Below are 20285 nucleotides of genomic sequence, written 5' to 3' on the forward strand. Positions count from 1 at the left end.
AGAGATTTTTAAATATTGGCACAAGGATTTGGTACCTTAATGTTCTATTGGTGCTCTGGTGTTCCAAGATGTATTAAAAAATGTCTGTCAGTCAAATTTTCTGACACAGAATGTTAGGCTTCTGGGTAGAAATAATCTGGATCTCCTGACTTAAACACCTGTGTCCCCCATGGTTGTGGTTTAGTGTTCTCTTTGCAACTGATAGGCTGGAGAGCACCTCTTTTCACAGGATACAGGTGCACAGTCCTGTTTTTACAGTTTTATGCATATTTGTGAAGTAGTTCCAACTCTTCTGCATCTCTATTAACAGCTGTAGATATTTGCCTCTGGTCATCATGGGTTTGAATCTTTATGTCTTTAGCAAGTCATATGAATTTTCTGTACTGTAACCTGCAATTTGTGCTGGTGTCTATCTATTCCTCATTTATTCCATCCCTAGATTTAGAAATGGGCTTTGTTTTTATTGTTGCCTCTGTTTCTGTACCGAACCAGAAGCTGCCTGAAGTTCTCTTCCTTCTTCACGGTATGGTTTTGATTTTAAATGAATTTTATTCATATTCTTCTGCATGAATTGTCTTCACATTCCATCTCTATCATATTTTCTCCTGGTTTGGAAAGTTAACCCCTTTGAAGTACAGATGTGTGTGTGTTTTGGTTGGAATGCTTCTCTGTTCTCTCAAGCTGGACCTGGAAGGGTCAAGATCCCTGTTCCTCAGACAACACCCAGTGTCCAGTGATTTATCCAACGCCCTCCATCATCTCCAAGTCACAGCAGACTAATTCCAGGTGGGCTGTGGTACCTTTTCTGTCAGAAAGACCCTTACTGAAGTCAGTGGAAAAGTGCCTGTTCACTTGAATGATGTCTGTGTTTAAATTTATTTTCGGAATACCAAACTGTTTTCTTTTTACCTGCCTTAAAAAAACCAAAAAAGATAAATGATCTTTCAGAACAAAATTGTTTTCATGTTCTTTTTTCTCTTTCTTTGGTTACATTTGATTGGGATACAGCTTTGCAATTCTGTGCAGAGCAGTGTCTCCCTGTCCTTTGCTCTTTCTTGCATCGTGCAGCACGCTGGCATAATTCAATAAGGTTCTGCTATGTACATATCTTCTGATCTGCCAAGAAACTAATTTAATTCCAAATTAACTGCTCTCAAAAGTATTTTTTTCCTTCTTCATTTTAACACATTGCAAGGCTACAAGTAACTGTAGTCCAATTTTAATGAGAACAGTTGAAGAGATACCATAGATAAATGTTAGCACACGTCAGAGCATCTTAATTTCTGAGGCTGTGATTCTGACTTAGGGCCAGCTTTGGGTATTGCCAGGTAGGCAGGAGAGGATCCCAGGAATAGGGATGCTTCAAGGTTTAGTGAGGAAGGAGGGCATTACTGAGATCCCATCCACATTCATAAATTCTGTCCAGAACCCCACCCCACTGATCTTCCCCTGAGCTTCCTTAACCCACAGTCTCCAGCTTCTCAGATCCTCCCACTTCATCCACTTCAGTTATTTTGTCCTTAATTTTACCTGCACTGCTTGGAAGCATTACAGTTACTCCAGCCAGGTTTCTTTGCCTGCCCTCAGTGTGTTTGTATTTATCCCTTCCCTGATATTTGCATTCTTCAGTAGACACAGCCAGGTTTGTCCTGTGTTTGTCAAGCAGTTACCAAAGTGAAGGGCTTCAATGTCAAGGGCTTACAGGAAATAATTTTGGCAATAAATATTAGGATAAAATGTTCAAATATTTCAACACCAAGGTTTTTTTGTTAACTCTAACGTTGTTATGAGCTTAAACACGAGCATTTCAGCAAGCTTTTAGTCAAAGATTCGCTGTCATATTCAATAGGGGTGAGGCCAAACAGTTAAGGCATCCACACACAACTTCATTGGAATGGTCACATGTTCTCTTCTGGTGTTCTGCAAAATCCAACAGTCCATCAAGTTGGAAAGGCAGAATTTTATACTATGAAGTAAAGGAAATATCACCGTGCACATCCTTATTAGCACACGAATATAAGAACTGATTTCAGTTCTGTGCATGGCATGAAAGTACGTGGGATATTGAACAAAGCTGGTATTTCCTAAAGCTATCTATACTGACCTTAGCTCTGAGTTGTATATTTCAGAATCAAACTTATACCTGTCAGCTGGTTTGTATCTTAAGTAGAGTGCACATCCCTGTGTCTATATTAAAAATAAAACCAAAAGGAACAGCTTTTTGACCTTGAGTGAATTATTTCGAACTGGCTTAGAGAAAGCAGGAGGAGTTATTTCATGGCTGCATCCCCATGTGTACTGTTTCCACGGATTTCCCCCCAAACAGTGACATGAAATAAATTATTTTTAATGAGATATATAGCTCCATGGATGTGAACAAAGACTCTCTTAGGTATTCATCATAACAAAACCATGGAACTTTGCAGGAATTTTCCTTTTTGAAGTGGACTGTTCTTCAGGCTGCTCTTGAATATAGGTCAAGTATCAACCAGAAGAAAAGAGTGAGCATCTTCAAGTTATGTATTATTTACATATTTACATTTATGTGTTATGGAGGTCAAGAGAAGAATAATAAATCTCTTCATTTTTTTACTCTTCCCTCAAATTCTTCAAAGGGAGGAGAAAATAGGATTTGGGGTTGGTTATGGTTTTCTGTGTTTGGGTTTTTTCTACTGACTGTGATTTAGTCTGATTGCTTCTGCCTACAGTGGATTGAAACTAAGGCAAAGCTTCATTAGCATCACGACATGTACTTGTGCTTAAGTTCCATAATTCTTTCAGGTCTGACAAAAGAAAAGACATGCTTTTTTGGTCACAGGGATAGAAAACTAATTAAGTTTTCTTTGAAAATGATGGCAAGCTTCTCTGAAATGAGATTTTCTTTTTTTCCTCAGCTTTAAATTATTTCCAATTCTGGTATAGTCTAAAAGTTACAGACCAAGAAGACTGAACCAAGCAGAGCAGAACATTCTTGTAAGAACATCTACTGTGCCTCAGAGATTTGTTTGTATATCTGAGGGTAACATATTTTGTACTTACTCTGGCCCAAGCATCACAGACTGCATTTAAAGCAAAGCAACTTGTAGAACTCCAAGGCTGCCAAGGTTGGCTAGAGCTGTCACAGAAACCCATCCAGTCATACCTGAGAGCAGGGGGGCTGTATGGCTGCTCACCCAGCACCAGTGTAAATTCAAGTGTGAGTTAGAAACACCGGGCTTTGGGCTTTAATCATACCAGCTCTCAGCAGGGTGAAGGGCTCTGCAGCCAAAGACCTGCAGGTTGTGTATTCCAGCACTCTGAAGCATAAATAAACTGCAGGAAGCACCACAGGTAATTAGCCTCTAAAAATGCCATTAGGAAAAAAAGGAGAGAAAAGTTTGATGATTTTCTTGGGCTCAACCCTGCAGTAACTATGGCAATATTGTCGTTAAAATCACCTTTTTTTTGCTTTGTTGGAAAAGGTCTACGGGCGGAAGATAATAATGTAAGAAAAGGTAAAGCATATATGAGGAGAACTAATTTGTCTTCAAGGAAGTCAAGCAAGTCAAACAATTATCTCACAGTGACTTTTGAGAATCTACAAAAGTGGAGTTTAAGGTATTTGTGACAGAACACCCACAGAGCAGCAGCAAGTGTAGAGTAACTCCTTTGGTTGTACAGAACTGCTGAAGGCACCTCTGGGGGTCACCTTGTCCAGCCCCCCTGCTCGAGCAGGGTCATCCACAGCAGGCTGCCCAGGTCCTTGAACATCTCCGAGCCTGGAGATTCCACAGCCTCTCTGAGCACCCTCTGCCAGTGCTCAGTCACCCTCAGAGTGGGGAAGTGTTTTCTGATGCTCAGAGGGAACCTCCCATGTTTCAGTGTGTGCCCATTGCCTCTGATCCCTTGGACACTGTTTATAGACAGGTGTGTCTCAGATGAGGCAATCTGTGTGTCAAAGAACTGGAGGAAGAGATTAGGAGCAAAGATTAATCTGCCTTATTGGTGGCCCAAGTGTGACAGACAGAGAGAACCATAGTAGCATTTCCATCCAGCACAATTCTTGTGTAGCTCTCACAGCTCACAAGGGTCAGTTTGGATTCCCTCACTTCAAGATTACCCCCTTCCATCCCTTCACCCAGCCTGTCCCAGCAGTAGAGTCCAGCTTCATTCAACAGATCCAGTGTCACTGGGTTCCTGCTATTCTGGACTTTGCTTACTCTTGTTGCTTTATGACCCTTTACATCTGTGTCAAAGCTTTGTATTTTTGAGTCTTACTGCCTTCATTTAAAAGAGGAATAGAGAATGTAGTAATATATCCTGCTACTTGGAAATCCCACAAAGGAAAACTTATTTCTTGTAGAAGTAAATGAAATTCAGCAGCAACATGGATGTAGGCTCTGCTCATTCTCAAAAGAAATCTCGTCCTGGATTTCTCCCGCTGGAAGAGATATTGAAAATGAGCCTTTCAGACTTGATCTTCAGTCTCATGGACTGACTGGAGTACAGGAAAGGTTTCATTATGCAGAAGTATTTGGATAAGGCTTAGTAGATGTTTTTCGGCCACTTGACACAACAGGTAGTCTTTCTGTTGTGCACTACACTGTATAAAAGCTACAAAAGAATGAGGAAAGTTCTGGGAATTTGTGGGGGGGAGCTCATTTTTCATCTGAAAGTGGTGAGTGACAGCAAAATGCAAACTTTGGGAAAAAAATGATACTGAAGCACGTGATGTTTTTATTCGCTTTCATTTAGCGAGGTGCCAGTAACTATTACAAATGTTGGAGAAGTGCACATTATGAAGCACAAAGGGGGCATTTTTGAACAGACACATTATGCCAGTAATGCTGCTGCCTTGTAATAGGATCAAAGAAAAGGTCATGTGGTTTTTGATGAACAAGAGTAGAAGTCCTTCACCTCAATCAGGAGAGGCTGATTGATGAGTCCTGCAGACAAAGTAGTTGAGGAAGGGTTTGAGGATGTTTTCCAGGAAATGGGACTGGTTTCTGAGTACCAGCTTTTGTATCTGAAAGTTAGCAATAAACACATGCATGCAGATCACTGCCAGGTTGGTTGCATCACTTTGTTCTTAGCTCAGTAATAGTTTTCAGGGATGTTTTCAATAGTTTTAGTTTGGAAAGGAAGAAATAGTATCAGATGCTGTGACTTTAAAATCTCATCATTGCAAGCACAGAGGCCTTTCCGGTGTGTGTCCTTCTTCTTGTCCTGTATCCATCATGTCCCCCATCTGTGAGACTGTGCTGTTACACACAGTCCCTTGGAGGGGGGAGTAGGACAGAGCTGTATTGACACTGAATGTTGAGTGATCTCTGGACACCCACTGGAGAGCTCACACGAAGTGTGAGTGTACCCAGAACTGCGGCTGAGAGAGCACTTCTCCCTCTTGTACACAATAAAGCACAAGTGGCAGTTCAGAACATGTATAATTACGAGTAACAGAAGAGGGGAGATCACTCCTGAAATCCTGCTGCTCCTGGTCTGCAGCTGAAGGAATGAGTTTAACTGAACAGGCACTGTAATTTAAATATCTATTTTGTCCCCAGCTGTCTGAGCATGAGGTGGCAGGAGGGTTAATGTGATTTAGTTCTCCCAGTTCTCCTATAAGAATACTGCCTAAGCTGTCAATTTAATGCTGAAGTAACTTGAGTGTCCAACATGCTGATAATTTCCCAGCTCCTCAATAATTATCAGCTTTTTCCTTTCTTAGTTTCATAAAATAGTTTTAAAGACAAAGCTCCTGGTAACTGTCTGATTTCAAAACAGAAAACTAATGTACTCTGTTAATGACTAGGGAGATAAAAAATATTTCATATTCTATCTACCCTACGAAAATTAACACTGCATTATACTGACTCCTGGCTTGATTTAACAATTTGAATTGTTGGCTGTTATGTTGGATTTCTACTCTTCTATTCTTTGACCTGGTAGAAGGTGTATTGTAAATGGCACATCTAATTAAAAAAAAAAAAAAAGAAAAAGGAAAAGCTTGTGTGGACAACAACATGAACAAGAAAATGCTTCAGAATTCAATTAAGGCTGAAAGACAAAATGTTGCACTAGGGAATGTCTGCTGCAGACCAGGGGGATGTTTTCAGTGCAGTGGTTTTTTGAAGAATACAGGAGTTGTCATCACGCTCCTTAGGTCGTGTTGGAAGCGCAGCCTCACGATTAAATGGGAAAATGTTATTCTTTTTATTTAAAGGATAGGAAAAGTGATGTGATTCCTTGTTTTTAAAGCAAAGACCTATATAATTGAGTGTCTCAAGGGCATCATTACACTCATAGAGCTTTTTGCTTCTAGAGCTGATGTTTCAAGCTGGCTTGTGTCCACACCATTTGGAAATCTCCACCATCTGAGACCTGGTCCTACATTTCTTGGCATGCAAAAAATCCTCTTAAGTCAGTAGTAGCTTTGTATGCAGAAGGAATTCATAATAAACCTTTCTTAATTGCTATTCAGTGGCTTTTGTGAAGCAAGAGTTCTCAGTTCAGTTCCCAATGGATGCCTTTGGCAGGAAAAGCATCCAGCACCACCACAGTCAGTTTTTTTTAGTATCTAAGATGGGATACAGCGAAGGAGCAGGTACCTGCTGGCTGTGACCCTGAAATCACAGAGTATTGCCTCCTGCAATGGAAGCTGTGCTGAGAAAAATAAGAATATAGACTACAATTTAAAAGCTTTACAGAAAAATCAAACCTATTGAAAGGCATTTTAATATTCTGGTCTGAGAACTAAGGGGTGGGGACATTCTTCATTACTCTGCCAGTTCTAGAAGAAGAGTTCTAGAAATGCTTGTGTAAAGACTGATTTATTAAGAACTGCAAAGCAGCTTGTCTCAAACAAGTGCTGTCACTGTGTTACCTTTGGAAGAAGGAGCTTGAAAATGGATTTTTTTCAGTGTTTACCTGAGTAGAGAGTAACATACTGTGGGATGGGGCAAATTAAATTTGAGTTTGATCACTTCATATTGAAAACTGAAGAAAATGAAAGGAGAAGGGGAAAAATTAGCTTGTCTGGTATTAATTTATTGCTTTGTTGGTTTGAGCAATAGCTAATACATCTGTGCAATGACTTAAGGACAAACAGTGTTGGGCCTTTTCTGATAGCAAGTGAACACATATCAACAATTCATGCTTTTGCAAATACAGCTTTTCTCTAGAAGAAAGCATCAATTCTATACTATAGCTGTCTGTACATAGTCTATACTGTGACTTCTCACAAGATACAGACCCTCAGCTTTCTGTCAAGTGTCAGCAAAGTTAAATCCTTGCTCTCTATATAAACCCAGGGATTTGTCCCTCAGAAGTGGCTACAAAAGCACAGAGTGTAGCGTGTACAATGTGATGATGGAAGGAAAGAGGGAGAGGATTAATGCTTTGGCTTAAGTAACAGTGTCAACATCTGGCAGAAGTTGGGAAATGACATCTGTCATAGAACACAAGAGCAGAATCATTTGTGAGTAAGGGCTAGGACAGGAGCTGTATCCTGCAGCTGTGGCAGTCTGCTAGGGAGGGAACTGCTCCACAACTCCTTCAGGGCCATGTGTCCTGTGTGTGGCACAGCAGAGAGCACCAAGTGGAAAAAGGTGACAGCATCCTAAAATATATTTGCACAAAGCATGAGATTGAGCACCAGAATCTACAAAGATGGATTTTTCAGGAGAATGTGTCCCTGTCCAGCCCAGTAATTCATCTTCATCTGATAAGATATAGAGCACAGCAAGTGTGCATAAATCATTCCTCCTTTGTTCTGTTTGCACTGTACGTGGTTGGGATTAGAGTACTTTGGACACTGTTTATGTCAAAGAGGAGAAAGATTGCAGTGTTAAGAAAAAGAAGGAGAATGGTCCTTTGCTACAGGCAAAGCATGCACCTCCATCAGTCTGCAGTCTGGAACAAGCTTTGAGCAGCAAATAGTGTTTGGAAGAGCAAAACCACTACTTCTACCCAAATAGCTAAAAAACAATGCCCTGTACTAATTGGGAAGGTCTGATAGTGCCCCGCCGTGAAAAATGCCTGATGCAAAAATGGACTGAGGTGGGAGTTCCTCAGCAGGAAAAAGAGCTCTTTAGTTCTTTTGCCAGCCGTGGAGCTCCCTCATAGTGAACCTGGACCTTTTCTTTGAACTCAGGATGCCTCAGCCTTCCCAGGAGCCTCCTGTGTCCAGACCTCTGGATCTGAACTTGCTCCAGTGACTTACTCCTGTGTGTACAGTCAAGTGTACATTCGATTTGTCTGCAGGATCAAGACTTTAAACTCTATCCAGGTGATTCCAAATCGTGTTGTAAACACAATGCAGTCGTTAGAGAATCACAGTAGTGTTGTATGCAGCAGAAACACCGGCTGTGCTCCCCCTGCTGAACTGAAGGGTGGTGGGAGCATCAGTTACTGTTCACATGCCTGTGTAATCACAATGCACAGGATACTTCGTGGCCAGAATGGGCAGGGAAATGTATCCAGATTTTGTGGGACTCAACTTAGTTCTCCGGCTGCTTCCGTGCCCTGTCCATGGAGCCCACGGCCCAGAAGGCACCGTGTACAAGGGCTGTGGCACACACTGGGTAAATGAAATTAAATGGTAAGGCTGACATGTGGGGCAATGCAAAACCATCATTTTCTAGGCACAGCTCCTGGGAAACTTCACAGGGAATTACATAGAAAATTTGTGGCATTATAAAGCATTATAATTCACTGCCATTACATGGCCACCAGCTGCCAGCTTAAACCTACTGCAATTTCTGCTCTAGAACAACACAAGCTGAAAGGTAGAATTAAACTCCTTGTGACAGAAGCCACCTTTGTCATATATTTGCACAATATCTGGTGCAGTGGGGCACTAATAACAATAGGAAATCTCAGCTTTTAGTTTTAATCTTCAGTCTGTCTGGGTTAGCATTTGCCTTTAAGGTGACTTAACATTTTGCATGTAATTACACTCTCTGGATCTTTGAAAAGAACTGTTTCTCTTGAGTTTTCTGAGTGGAATAAAATACTCTTATTAGCCTGTAACCTTTTTTAAATCCCTCTCCCATATGGTATTCATGTGGCATCACATATTACAATATAGGATAATACCCTGGATAATATGTGCTACCATGAATATCCTTGCTTGATGAAAACAGAGTAATTAAGATCTCTGAGCGTGGTGCATGTCTACATATGAGCAACCTATTGGCATAATTCCTTATCATTAAATCAAAATAATATGTGACAAACTTAAGAGTTCTAGCAGCTTATCTGATATTTTAATCCACTTCATATTTGGGGAGAACTGAAATATTAATAAGCGGAAAAATAAAGTATTTAAATTAATTCTAGCAGGAAAGAAAACAATTTCCTCCTCTTTTTTTTCTTTACCTGTTGACTTCTGGGACAGATGACAAGCTGATACATTTCCCTGGAGGCAAACATCTTGTGTTCCAGAATACAAGCTTTCATTAAAAAATGATGACTGGGAAGGAGATGTTCATATTCATGTGAACAGAATGCAGGTGCTCTTCTTCACTGGTGAGAAACAACCAGTGTGACAAACCAACCCCTGCAGCTGTACCAGCTGTAGCAGCTTCAACGTCAACAAGGAGGATTTACTGTCAGTGTTCCTGTTGTTGTTATCTCCCAGCACAATAAAAAATAGGGGGTCACTGGGATCAATAAGATCCTCTTAAGTCATCAAGCCCAATCCAGCACTTTGATGAATAATGGGTGGTGGTCACTCAGGCTCCAGGTCAGAGTTAACTCTGCTTTATGCCCTCTCTGCTCACAGAACGGGTCTGCTTCATTCTGATGATTTAAGAGCTGCTTCTAATTTCCAGCCTAACTTCATGCACCAGTTTCCTCCAGTCATTATTATGCCAAAAATTTTTTTGTCTAAAATACTTGTTAGCTACTGCTGTGTGTTTGTCTCTCCCCCTCACATGCTGCACCTACATCACCTCAACCTTTGCCTCAAGTATTGTTAGGACAGGCTGTGTGTTCCCCCAGTCGTGGTAACAGCTCTTCTCTCCACCTCTTCCCCTTTGGACCCTTTCCCTGAACTTTAACCAGCGTTCCAGGTGAGGATTTACCTCAGCCTTATGAAATAGCATCAACACCTCCAGTATTTCCACCTCTTCTTTTCCTCTGCAGGCACTGCTTGTGGTATTTTCTAGACACATCCCCTTGGCAGCTGACAGCCATTCTCTAACTTTGAGTAGTACCCACGTCCTTTCTCACCTCAGTGATTTCCAGCTGATGAGCTCTCAGTTTGGAGCAGACAGTCCTGTCATTGATCCTGTGGTGTGTTACCTTGCATGCTGAATAACTTCCCACTCTGCAAACTCCTCTGCTTATTGCTCTTTGTTTGCTGCCTCCAAGGGCGCAGGGAAGCTGGGCTGTGCTTTGGGTGCTGTGTGTTCAAGGAGCACGGAAGGCAGGAGGAATTTATTTATGTAGAAATAAGGGAAGAACGTGAGGAAGCTGAAGGCAGTGCTGAAGAATGCTGCTTTTGTTTACAAAAAAATTAACTCAATTAGCCGTGTTCTCCAGAGTTGCTTTTGCTGAGGAAAAGGAAAGATGAAATTATGATGATTTTCCCAGCTGACTGTGAATGACATTCTGCTTTGGGAAGCATTTGCTTGACTGAAGCACTGGGTATAGCAATTTAATGTTTTCTCTCTTTGCCAACACTTTTTTTGAACTCTTCCTTTGTTATTGATGGGAAAAATGAATTGATTTTAGGGTAACAATGACAGTTCCTCTTAGCCCAGAGTGTGCCCTATTTTATTACATATCCTAAAATCAATCTTTAACAGCAGTTTTAATTACATATTACTTTTTTCAAAAGGGCAAGGATGCTTTAAAGTGTTGATTGTGCTTTTAACAACTTAGTTTCTTTCTAATTCTCTTCCATCCCCATTATTGCTTTCCTGTAACCAATTTCAATATTGCTAAGGAGCTTTCACTCAAATTGACATACATTCAAAACAACTCACTAAAATTAATACATTCTGAATCTGTGCTGCTATTTTTTTGCATATTTATTAACTTGGAACCCATGAACCTGATACAATGGGAAGGAAGAGTCTTTCCTCCCTTTTCATAAGCAAATTTGCTGGTAAATTGCGACAGAAAATGCTCAGTCCTCCTCATTAATGGATCTATCTTACACTTCACATGGCATGTGACTTGAGTGGTAAAGGGTGGTTTTTCAGCTTAGAACAGACATTCCTAATGACTTTCAGAGCTTCTTGAATTCCAAAGCTGCCCATTTGATCATTGTACAAAGATGACAATTGTCTCAATACCCTGATTAACATGGAACAAAACATATTTATAACAATAGTTTATTCTAAGCCTAGAGATAAAACTGCCTTTCTGCTGCCAAGTAGTCATCACCCACAGCATGTAATTAGCAACTTGCCTTCCACTGGCTTGAAAGATATTACTACAATGTATGCAGATAGTGGGATTTTTTTTAGGCTAAGGTATTGAAAATTAAATAGAAAGTACTGAAAAGACACAATAAATGTGTTTTCCATCTGAAAGCTAGTGGCTTTTTAGAGAAAATCCATAAGCGTGGCTGGCTTCCTGTATTGTTTCCTACAGAATAGTCATTAAACACTTCACAAATGAAGGGTATTGTAATAACAATAATAGAACAATGTAGCTCAGTTATGAACTTGAACAGCATTGGGGTTTTTTTCTTCTCTGAGATAGCCTCTTAGCTGATTATGTTTTTACCACAAGTCAAAATCTTAGGCCACATTTTTCTCTTCATTATATAGACGAAATTTGTAAAGAAAACATTTTCCAGTTTAACGAGTTTCTGATTAATCCAGAAAGCATTAAGAATCTACAGTAACTTTGCCTTTTGACTAGTAGCATTTGTAATAGCTTTAAAAAAGTAAGAATGAAATTACTAATAACAGGCACTTGCCGAGATGCTCCTTGTTTTCAAATACCTGTAATACCTCACTGTAATGGCTTCCTGCAAGACAATGCCAACAAAAATAATACAAATAATAATCAGTGTTGGGTTAAAAGATGTACTTATACTTTGGAATGGCAGGACTGGATATTTCTGTATTAATTGGAAACTGTTGTTATTACAAGTGACTCTCCAGAGTTACTGGAGAGTTACTTGGCTTGTGGAGTGATGCCCAGGGTAATCAATCTGTCCATCTTAATAGATGTAATTTGTGGTGGGAGTTGTAGTAATAAACAGCATAACAAAAATGCCCAAATTTTGCACAGATTTCAGCAGGACCAAGTGTTCATTTGCAGACTTAAAACCATGTAATAATTAGAACTGTTTCTTGCCTGAAAGAGGTAAGACCCTGAGAAAAGGTAGAATTCAGTTCCTTTGAGAAAGATAGAAAGAGTGTTGGTTATGCAAAAGGAGGAAGCACTATCTGAAGACTTGAATTTGAAGAAAAATATGAATGAGAAAAAGAGCAATCACATGTAGAGGCCAGCAGTAAGAAAGGCAAAAAGCTTGAGGCATTAGTTCATGGTGCAGCAAGAGCTGTGCAGTTGTCGAGATGTGCCTCTCTTTTGCCTACAGTTCAGTAGACTGCCATCTTCCTCCTCCCTAATCTCTTGGCCGTATTTAGTACTCATTCACCTATTTTTTGTGAGCTGTTATGGGCCACAGATCTTGGCCAGAAGCACAGTCAGCAGTGTCTCAAGATGTATTGCTCAAAGAACGGCTAAGACATCGTGCCCAGTTCACGCCGCAGTGATAGCTCAAGAGCAAAAGACTGAAAAGTAGCACCAAGAAGGTTGAAAGCTGTTAATGCTCCTGCCAGAAGCGCTCGGTGCTGCAGCTGCTGACGTGCAGTGCTGCAGCCCTCAGCTGTGAGATGTCTAGCACATCTCTGTGAGCATCCAAGTGCTTCCGAGGACAACGCTCCTCTGTCCATGTTGGCCGGCGATACCTTAAAAACAGTGCCAGCTGCTCACAAAGAATGGTAGGAGGGAAACGGTGAGTTTGAGCTCAGATCCAAAAATTTCAGTCACTTTTGGCTGCCTTCTGCCCCATATCTCGTAGCCTGTTGTAGGAAAAATCCTTTGTAATAGAGAAGCTACAAGAAAAGACAGTATCAGCATATCCACACAGTCAAGAAGCTTAATGTGGGAGAAAATTCCTTTCAGTAGAATATTGAGAGAGCAACGGGATTTTAGATGGACTTTCTATTCCAGGGGTTACTAACCTCACAAAGTCCTTGTGACAAGTCCTCTGTCCTTCTAGAAGTCTAGCTTATGGAACCTGGGACCTTGCACTGCTTTTTAGCTTAGAAAACATTAAACTTTGGGATGTTTAGAGTGTGTCATGAGAATAAAAGGGAGAAAAAAGAGGAGAAAGCAGTAAATAACAGTATTCCTGAATTAATTGCTGTAAATTCTGCTGATGTTTGGAAAAGCAATGTTCAGATGACTGTAGCTGGTTTTGCTCTAAGTTTCTGCCTTCAGTTAGTCATAGAAAGGAGGGTTTCGACAGACAGCCACCAGTGATGGAGTTAATCTGATGTATTGAACTGTCAGCCATTAGGTGAACTAACAATCACCAGGCAATTGTGAGGTAAATTAGCTAGATCAAAAGGGCACTTGTAAAATTTATTAATTTTATTTCCCATTTGTGAAAGCTAATGCAGTTCAGACAGGGAATCGTAACTCCCTCACCTGCAGTAATGGAATAGCCCCATCTCCAGAGCGAGGGATGCAGAGTATCAGTGAAAAATACGGAGGGACTAACTCTGTTTAACATGGGGTTAGGAAATTCAATAAAGAAAGGCAGTGAGGCAGCAAACACATTCCTTCAAGGCTTTAACCCCATATTGTCTTGAGAAAATATAATTGACCTTATGGAATTTCCATCCTTGTGCACTACATTTAAACCGGCTCAGAAATCGGCCAGACCTAAACCTGTATCGACAGCGAGGGTTTTGGCGGGAGGGTGTGAGTTAAACTTCCCCTCGGCACGAGTGCAGCGAGGGCTTGCTGAGTCTCTTTCGGAGAAGGAAAAAAAAAAAAAAAAAAAAAAGGAAGAAAAAATTTAAAAATCATTCTTTATTTAAAACAGGAGTTAAAAACCCCACAACAGGAGGGAATCCCGCCCTAAGTCCCTCGCGGAGGAGGCGTCGCAGGTGTCGTGAGGTGCAGCCCCCGCGGCGGCTGAGGGCGGGAGCAGCCTGAGGGCTCGAACAGCCTGAGGGCTCGGGGCCACGGCCACGTCCCCGTCCCCGGCCACTGCCACGGCCACAACCGCCCCCGCCCGGCCCGGGCGAGGCTCCCGCGGAGGGAAGGGCGGTGATGTGGGAGGTGGCGCGGCGGAGCCCCCGCCCGCCCCTCTCCGGCGATCGCGGAGCGGCTCCTCCTCCGGGAGGGCGCGGCGAGGCGGGCGGGCGGTGCTGCACCCCCGGCGGGCAGCCCCGCCGCACCTCCCGCGCCCGGGGCGGCTCCGCGCCCGCCGGGTGCCGGCGCCTCTCCCGGAGGAGCCTCCGCAGAGGAGACAGAGGAGCGGGAGCTGCGCACACCGGGCGGGGACATGTCGGCGGAGCGCGCCTGGAGGTAACGAGCGGGGCGGGCGGTGCCCGCGGGCCCGGCGGGGTAAGCCGCACAACTCGGCGCTCGCCTGCCCCGTCCCCCCGGCAAAGTTGCGCCCGAGCAGCCCCCGAGGCTCCCCCGCCGCGGGCACCGCCCGGGACGGGAGCGCGGCGGGACGGGGCGGCCGCCGGCGCTGGGGCTCCCGCTGAGCGGGGCGGCGGTTTCGGGTTGGTTCTGTGCTGTTTCTTGGGGTTTGGTTTTGTTTTCCTTGTTTCTCGGCGCACTCAGCATCTGCCTGGCGCGGTCCCCTCGGCAGCCCTTCGGTGGCTGGGCTTTTCCCTCTCCCTCTCCTCACGGAGTTATTCCGCGCGACGCGGTTGCCCTCTAGTGTTTGTGGGAATTGGCGAGGGCTCTGTTGGGGAAAAATTAGCGTAGTGCGGTAATTATTAATAACTTCAGGTGTTTATTGCTGATTGGGTTTCCAAATCCCATCAGAAGTTGATGTGTAATGCTGCTCGGTTCAGCTGTCGCATGCAGCCTTCGGGAAATGGCAGAAAACTTCTGTATTGTTTAATTCCCTACTTGATGTGCTGGATAATTGCTTCAGGTTTTGGCGTGATGGGTTTTTTTTCTTCTTAATAAAATGGAAGGTGGGAGAAATGGGATTTCTCTCCCTGTCAGCATCCCCAGTCGGGTCTCTAGGAAGGAAAGGTGCTGAACTCGACCTTATTACCTGTTTACACTTGACTTGTGCTTGGCACTTGTGGGAGAAGTAAAGGTATGGGCATGGACCAGAAAATGTGCTGTACGTTTACCTTAAAAACCTTGAAGAAATCGTTTCCTCTTTAGATAGTGATGTTTCTGCAAGTGCTGAAAAGCGTATAGGGTTTACCTCAGAAAAATTGTATGTGATGTCATGTGCTTTAAGATCTCTCAGGTGAAAGTATTATATGAAGGTAAAGTAGTAATTTGAAGACCTAACCCAACTTGTGTATTGTTTTAAAGTCTTCCAAACCTTCTTTTAACCTATTTTAAATACTGTATTTTAAATCTTTGTAAGTATCCTTTAATGATGAACTGTGATGCATGAATTCCTATCCTGTCTGTGCTACTGCATGAGGCAATGCAGCATGAAGCTAAAGGTGTCTTAGGTACAATAGAAACTGAGAACTGCTTGCCCCAAGGACTTGACAAAGCATTTCTGTCCACCCGGATTGTTGTTCTGCCTAAGCCATTCCTTTTTCTCGTTTTTTTTAAAAGATATGAGGGAATGTAAGCCCTTCAACAGTCACACATTCCAGGGCTTGTTATGTGATACTAAAGGGTCCCAAAGACCTCCCCTGACAGTTCATGTCTCATATCACCATCTTTTCAAGTTGAAAATGTCTTTTTAATATGCACTCATGTGGTCTCATTCTCAGCCTGGATTTACTTGTCTTGAGTTATCACTGCTTGAATACTCCAGTCAGTAGAATAATGTTGTAAGTAAGGGCACTCGGTATTTGGAGACCACTTTCATATTTTCATAATTAATTTAAAATATGAGCACTGCCATCCATCCCACGTTTGGTTCTCTTCAAATGGACTCTGCTGCTGCTTGCCATGTCATTTATTTATCCAAAGATTTCCATTTTAGTAACACTAATATGACTCCAGAATACTCCCTTTAAGGTCATATTTCATAGTGGCTGGCCAAAGCAGACTTGTATGCTCAAGGAAATTAAATAGCATTCAAATCAGTGGAGATGTAAATGCCTACATTAACATGCTGAATAATGTCTGGTTTTTGTCTAGTCTTCATTTACAACTTAGCCTGCATTTAAAAATCAGTAGTATGTCACTAGCAATGTGGTAGTGGCCAGGTTGGTAAGGAACAGAATGAGTATATACTGATAGGAATTATTAGAAGAGGAGACTTCTGGGGAGGCTGCTGGGCTATTTATTGGATAAATTATATTGCCAGAAAACAAAAATTGAAGACTGGGAATTTCATGTTCTTTGTGTGTGTTTGCTGCATCTCATTAGTAGGCTGAGTCCCCAGCCAGTGTTGTCTCTTGGAAGCATTTCCATTAGGGTTATCATGTTGAAATGATTTATGGAAGCCAAGGATTTCCTCCTTTATTTTTACCAATGAAACAACAAACTAAAGGAGGCTGCAAATAGCAGGAACTTGCCAGGCTCCTTATGGTGTGGTTCAGCTCTTTGGAGCTCACCATGGCATTTGTCCTCATCAGAACTACCTCGTTAGTAAATTTAAAAAAAAAAACAAACCAAAAAAACCCCAAACAAAAACCCATAGTTGAAAGTCTCTATTCTAATGCATCTGTTTGATGCTTGCTGCTGCAGATACCTGTAATTGTGACTGCCCAGCAGTACTGCTTAGAATAGTAAATCTTCTACTTAATAAGGTGATACTTCTCTCCTATACCCACAAGATTTTCATGTGAACTAGTCCTGGGCTGCAGAAATCACTTCTACAGTAGATGAGGAGGACATAGAGCCTTGCTGTTTGTATTCAGAGTAAAATGCAAAGCTTACTTCCATGACTCAGCTTTCTCTCAGCAGAATCATCTCCTCCGTAGTGAGTCCAGAAGTTAAAAGCAAATGCTGAATATTCAAAGATGCTAATTTTCACCTTAAAGGAAGCATTTTGAGACTTCATACTTTGTAACAACACAGGTAGAAGGTTCTGGTCTGAATTTTCAGATGGTGGCATGGAAATGCAAAATAGGAGATCAAATGCAGGTTGTAGGAGATTAAATGCAGATTGTCCTAAAGTAATAAAGTTCTAGATGAAGAAAAAAATGAGGCAGATTTTATTGCTTCAGACCATGGAAAAAGACCATACAAATTATTTTATAGGTAAAACTTATCGCAGGAGTACCTTTATGAAACATAGGGTTCACTGAAACAATACTAACAAGCTTGAACTCTTGCAAAGAGTTTCTAGACTCTTTGATTATTTTTTTTTCTTTAAGCTTTTTTCTTATAACCGGATTATTTTTTTTTATTGCTGTTTGAGTTATCATGACTTCTTCTTTCTTTTGTAAAATACTGTATTCTTTTGTCATGAAAGTAAGACTCTATAAGTACTGTCCTCTTCTGAAATGCTGCTTCCAGCAGCTTACAGAATGTTGGTACATTCTGACTTACACCTTTGGTCTGGTGTTACTGTTGGAAGTGACAGCAAAGGAGGACCATTTTCCCTGCAGGTGTGATAGAGGTCACTGGAGTGGTCTCAATAGGTTCCACAGTGTGCTGTGGGTGATGCCCCTCGAAGCTGTCAGTACCACTGCCAAGGTGGGTACATGATGAGTTATTGTAGCATGTGCTGTAAGATGGCATTAGGATATCCAGCAAGTGCTGTTGCTCAGAGTAAAATGCTGCTGTTCCTCAAGGAAAGCAGCTGTACCTTGTCAAGGCTTTGAAACTGTTTTGGTATTATTAAATGCATGTTTTCTTTGTGGTTTTTGTATTATGCTTTCTGTGTTCTTTGGAACTCTTGCCATGCAAACCGGTCCTTAAATAAGTGAAAACCACATAAGCATCAAGCTGATACAAGACAGCATGCACGTAAAACTTGTGCCTTATTGTGTTCCATTCCCCTTCCTTACTGTCTGCAGTGTGCCAAGTCTGGCTGTGTCCTGCTGCGTCCTGGGGAATTCCTCGTTCCTCAGAGCCAAACCTCACATCTGCCTTGACATTGCCAGCGGCTCCTCCTTACAGCTGCACTCCGTAGCCCCAGGAGGCACCTGCAATTAGGAGCTAAGGATACAATGACAGGGGTTTGCTTGAAGAAAATAGAGGGTTTTGGGCAATCTCCAGGTTTTCTTCTCCATGGAATGGCATTAGGAACTGTGTCCATTCTGCAAATGTTTCTTGGGTTGCAACCCTTCTGTAATATGCAGTTCAACCAACTCTGTCTGATGAGCCCTTCCTTGCTATGAGCTTGGGTCAGTGTCAGTTCTCATTTTTTTCTTTATCTAGACCAGCCAGGTCTGTGGTTATTGAGGAGGAGGAGTGGGAGTATGTTGAGCTTTTCTAGACAATGCAGCAAGTGTTAATTTTAGCCACTAAAATGATGTGTTTCTTGGCACTCAGGCAGCTGAACTGGAAATGCAAAATGAGGAAAACCCTTCATGTGTGTAATGAAAAATCATCTGTCTGGAAACATCTCTCTCTGTTTTTACTCATTCAGGATGGAGCTCCTTCTTTGTCACCTGACTTCTTACTTACTTCTTAAGTATCTCTTTTGCTATCTCAAGTGATACTCTTTAAGTTAATGTGACAAGGATCAGACATCTCAGTAGTTGAAAATGTTCTTTGACACCTTCTAAAGGTTCTTTAGTATTTTTGTTAGGTCTTTATACATTCTTTAACTTTTTTTCACATGCCTCTGGTTACTGAGAGCTGGGATTATGTTTTTTTTTTTTGTCTAACACTGATTAGTGAGGCTGTATTCCTGGATGCAAGGCAGGTGTCCTGCCTAAAAGCTACGAGCAGGTCTTTGTGCAGCTGCAGGCAGGGTTCAAGGCTGGGTATGAGTCCTCCCAGAATAGAAAGGGGTTATATATCTCTGAGTAGCAGGTGGAGAGAGTAGAATCTATCTGTTCAGACAGCAGAATTATCTGGTGAGATGCAGGTGTAAAGGGAATCTTAACTATGAATGAGACAGCTCACGTATGCTTGCTCTTCGTGCTTAATTTTGCAGTTTTGATGACTAGGATGATTTGGAATTTCTTTTTCCCCTTATCTCATTTTTCTCCTCATTTATTTTTGCTTTATGCTCATTGTGGCACTAGGAAGATCAGTCTTTGGAATTTAATTAAATTTGTGAGCCTTACATAGGTGCTAAGTACTTCATATTTTTCAGCTTTTTTGAAAACCTGGAGTGAAAGACCAACTTGTTTACAATGTAGAATTAAAAACAAACAAACAAACAAGAATGGAAGGATTAAGCTCTTGGGAAATGACCATGTTAATGCCACACACATAGCTTATCCTAGTCCATTTGCAAATGGGCATGGATGGGCACTGAAGTTACAATGGCATGTTCTAGATCTTCACGCCATGAATATTTTTCAAAATCTTCCTTTATGACTTAATGATAATTATTTTATGCTTGTCACCCTGTCCAGTTATTTTACTAGGGACATTTTGACAGCACTTGTACTGCTGCCTTGAAAAATGACTGCTTTCCTTAATTACAAGTTAGAGCATAGGTATATCCTTAGGTGATCTGCCTCTTAAGTTAGCCTTTGATTTATTACTCTCTCTTCTCAAATTTAAGAGCTGGATTATTTTATGACTTCTTTAATGCAAAGGACTGTGATATGCTTCTAACAATTTGAACAGCTACGCAATCCAGTAAAATGCTATTTGTTTTCTTCTAATGTTGCAGGAAAAAAGTTGTGTTTTAAAAATACTTCTGTAACAGATATAATATACAGTATATCAGTATGCGTGCATACAACAGTTAAATGTGCACGTTTTGTTTAGAACTTCTTGGTTCTTCAGAAAGTAATAAAAGATAGAGTTTGTTTAATCATGTTCCCCAGCCTGTTGGTGTGGGAGGAGGAAGGTTACAGATTTTCAGTATTTGGGTTGTCAGCAGTTGTCTACTTGGAGTTAACTTTTCTCTTCAGATAAAAGGAATTTCTGAAACACAGGAAATTCTTTGCTGTCATATCTTGCATTTTTATTGCCTCTTTTACTTGATCCTCTGGGGTGAGGAGCCTGGGAGATTTAAAGACCCTCAAATG

At 41.6% G+C, this 20285-nt stretch overlaps 1 protein-coding gene across 18 annotated transcripts in view; it reads left to right on the forward strand.

The window, feature by feature from the left end:
- The window catches only part of LOC127478752 (bifunctional heparan sulfate N-deacetylase/N-sulfotransferase 3), a 256760-nt gene that overhangs the window by 149692 nt on the left and 86783 nt on the right, over positions 1 to 20285 (forward strand). Inside the window, exon 1 of one of the 18 annotated variants that reach the window (XR_007907322.1) lies at positions 767 to 786. The exons of 15 other annotated variants lie outside the window; for them this stretch is intronic. The gene's annotated coding sequence lies outside the window, so the exon portion shown is untranslated. Of the gene's footprint in view, positions 1 to 766; positions 787 to 10033; positions 10053 to 14387; positions 14548 to 20285 lie in introns of those variants that run through there. 2 more of the 18 variants (XR_007907323.1, XR_007907314.1) reach the window with 2 other exon arrangements.

The sequence above is a fragment of the Manacus candei genome, unplaced genomic scaffold (assembly GCF_025592945.1).
Source record: "Manacus candei isolate 608988 ecotype Guabito, Panama unplaced genomic scaffold, ASM2559294v1 h1tg000062l, whole genome shotgun sequence".
Classification (NCBI taxonomy): domain Eukaryota; kingdom Metazoa; phylum Chordata; class Aves; order Passeriformes; family Pipridae; genus Manacus; species Manacus candei.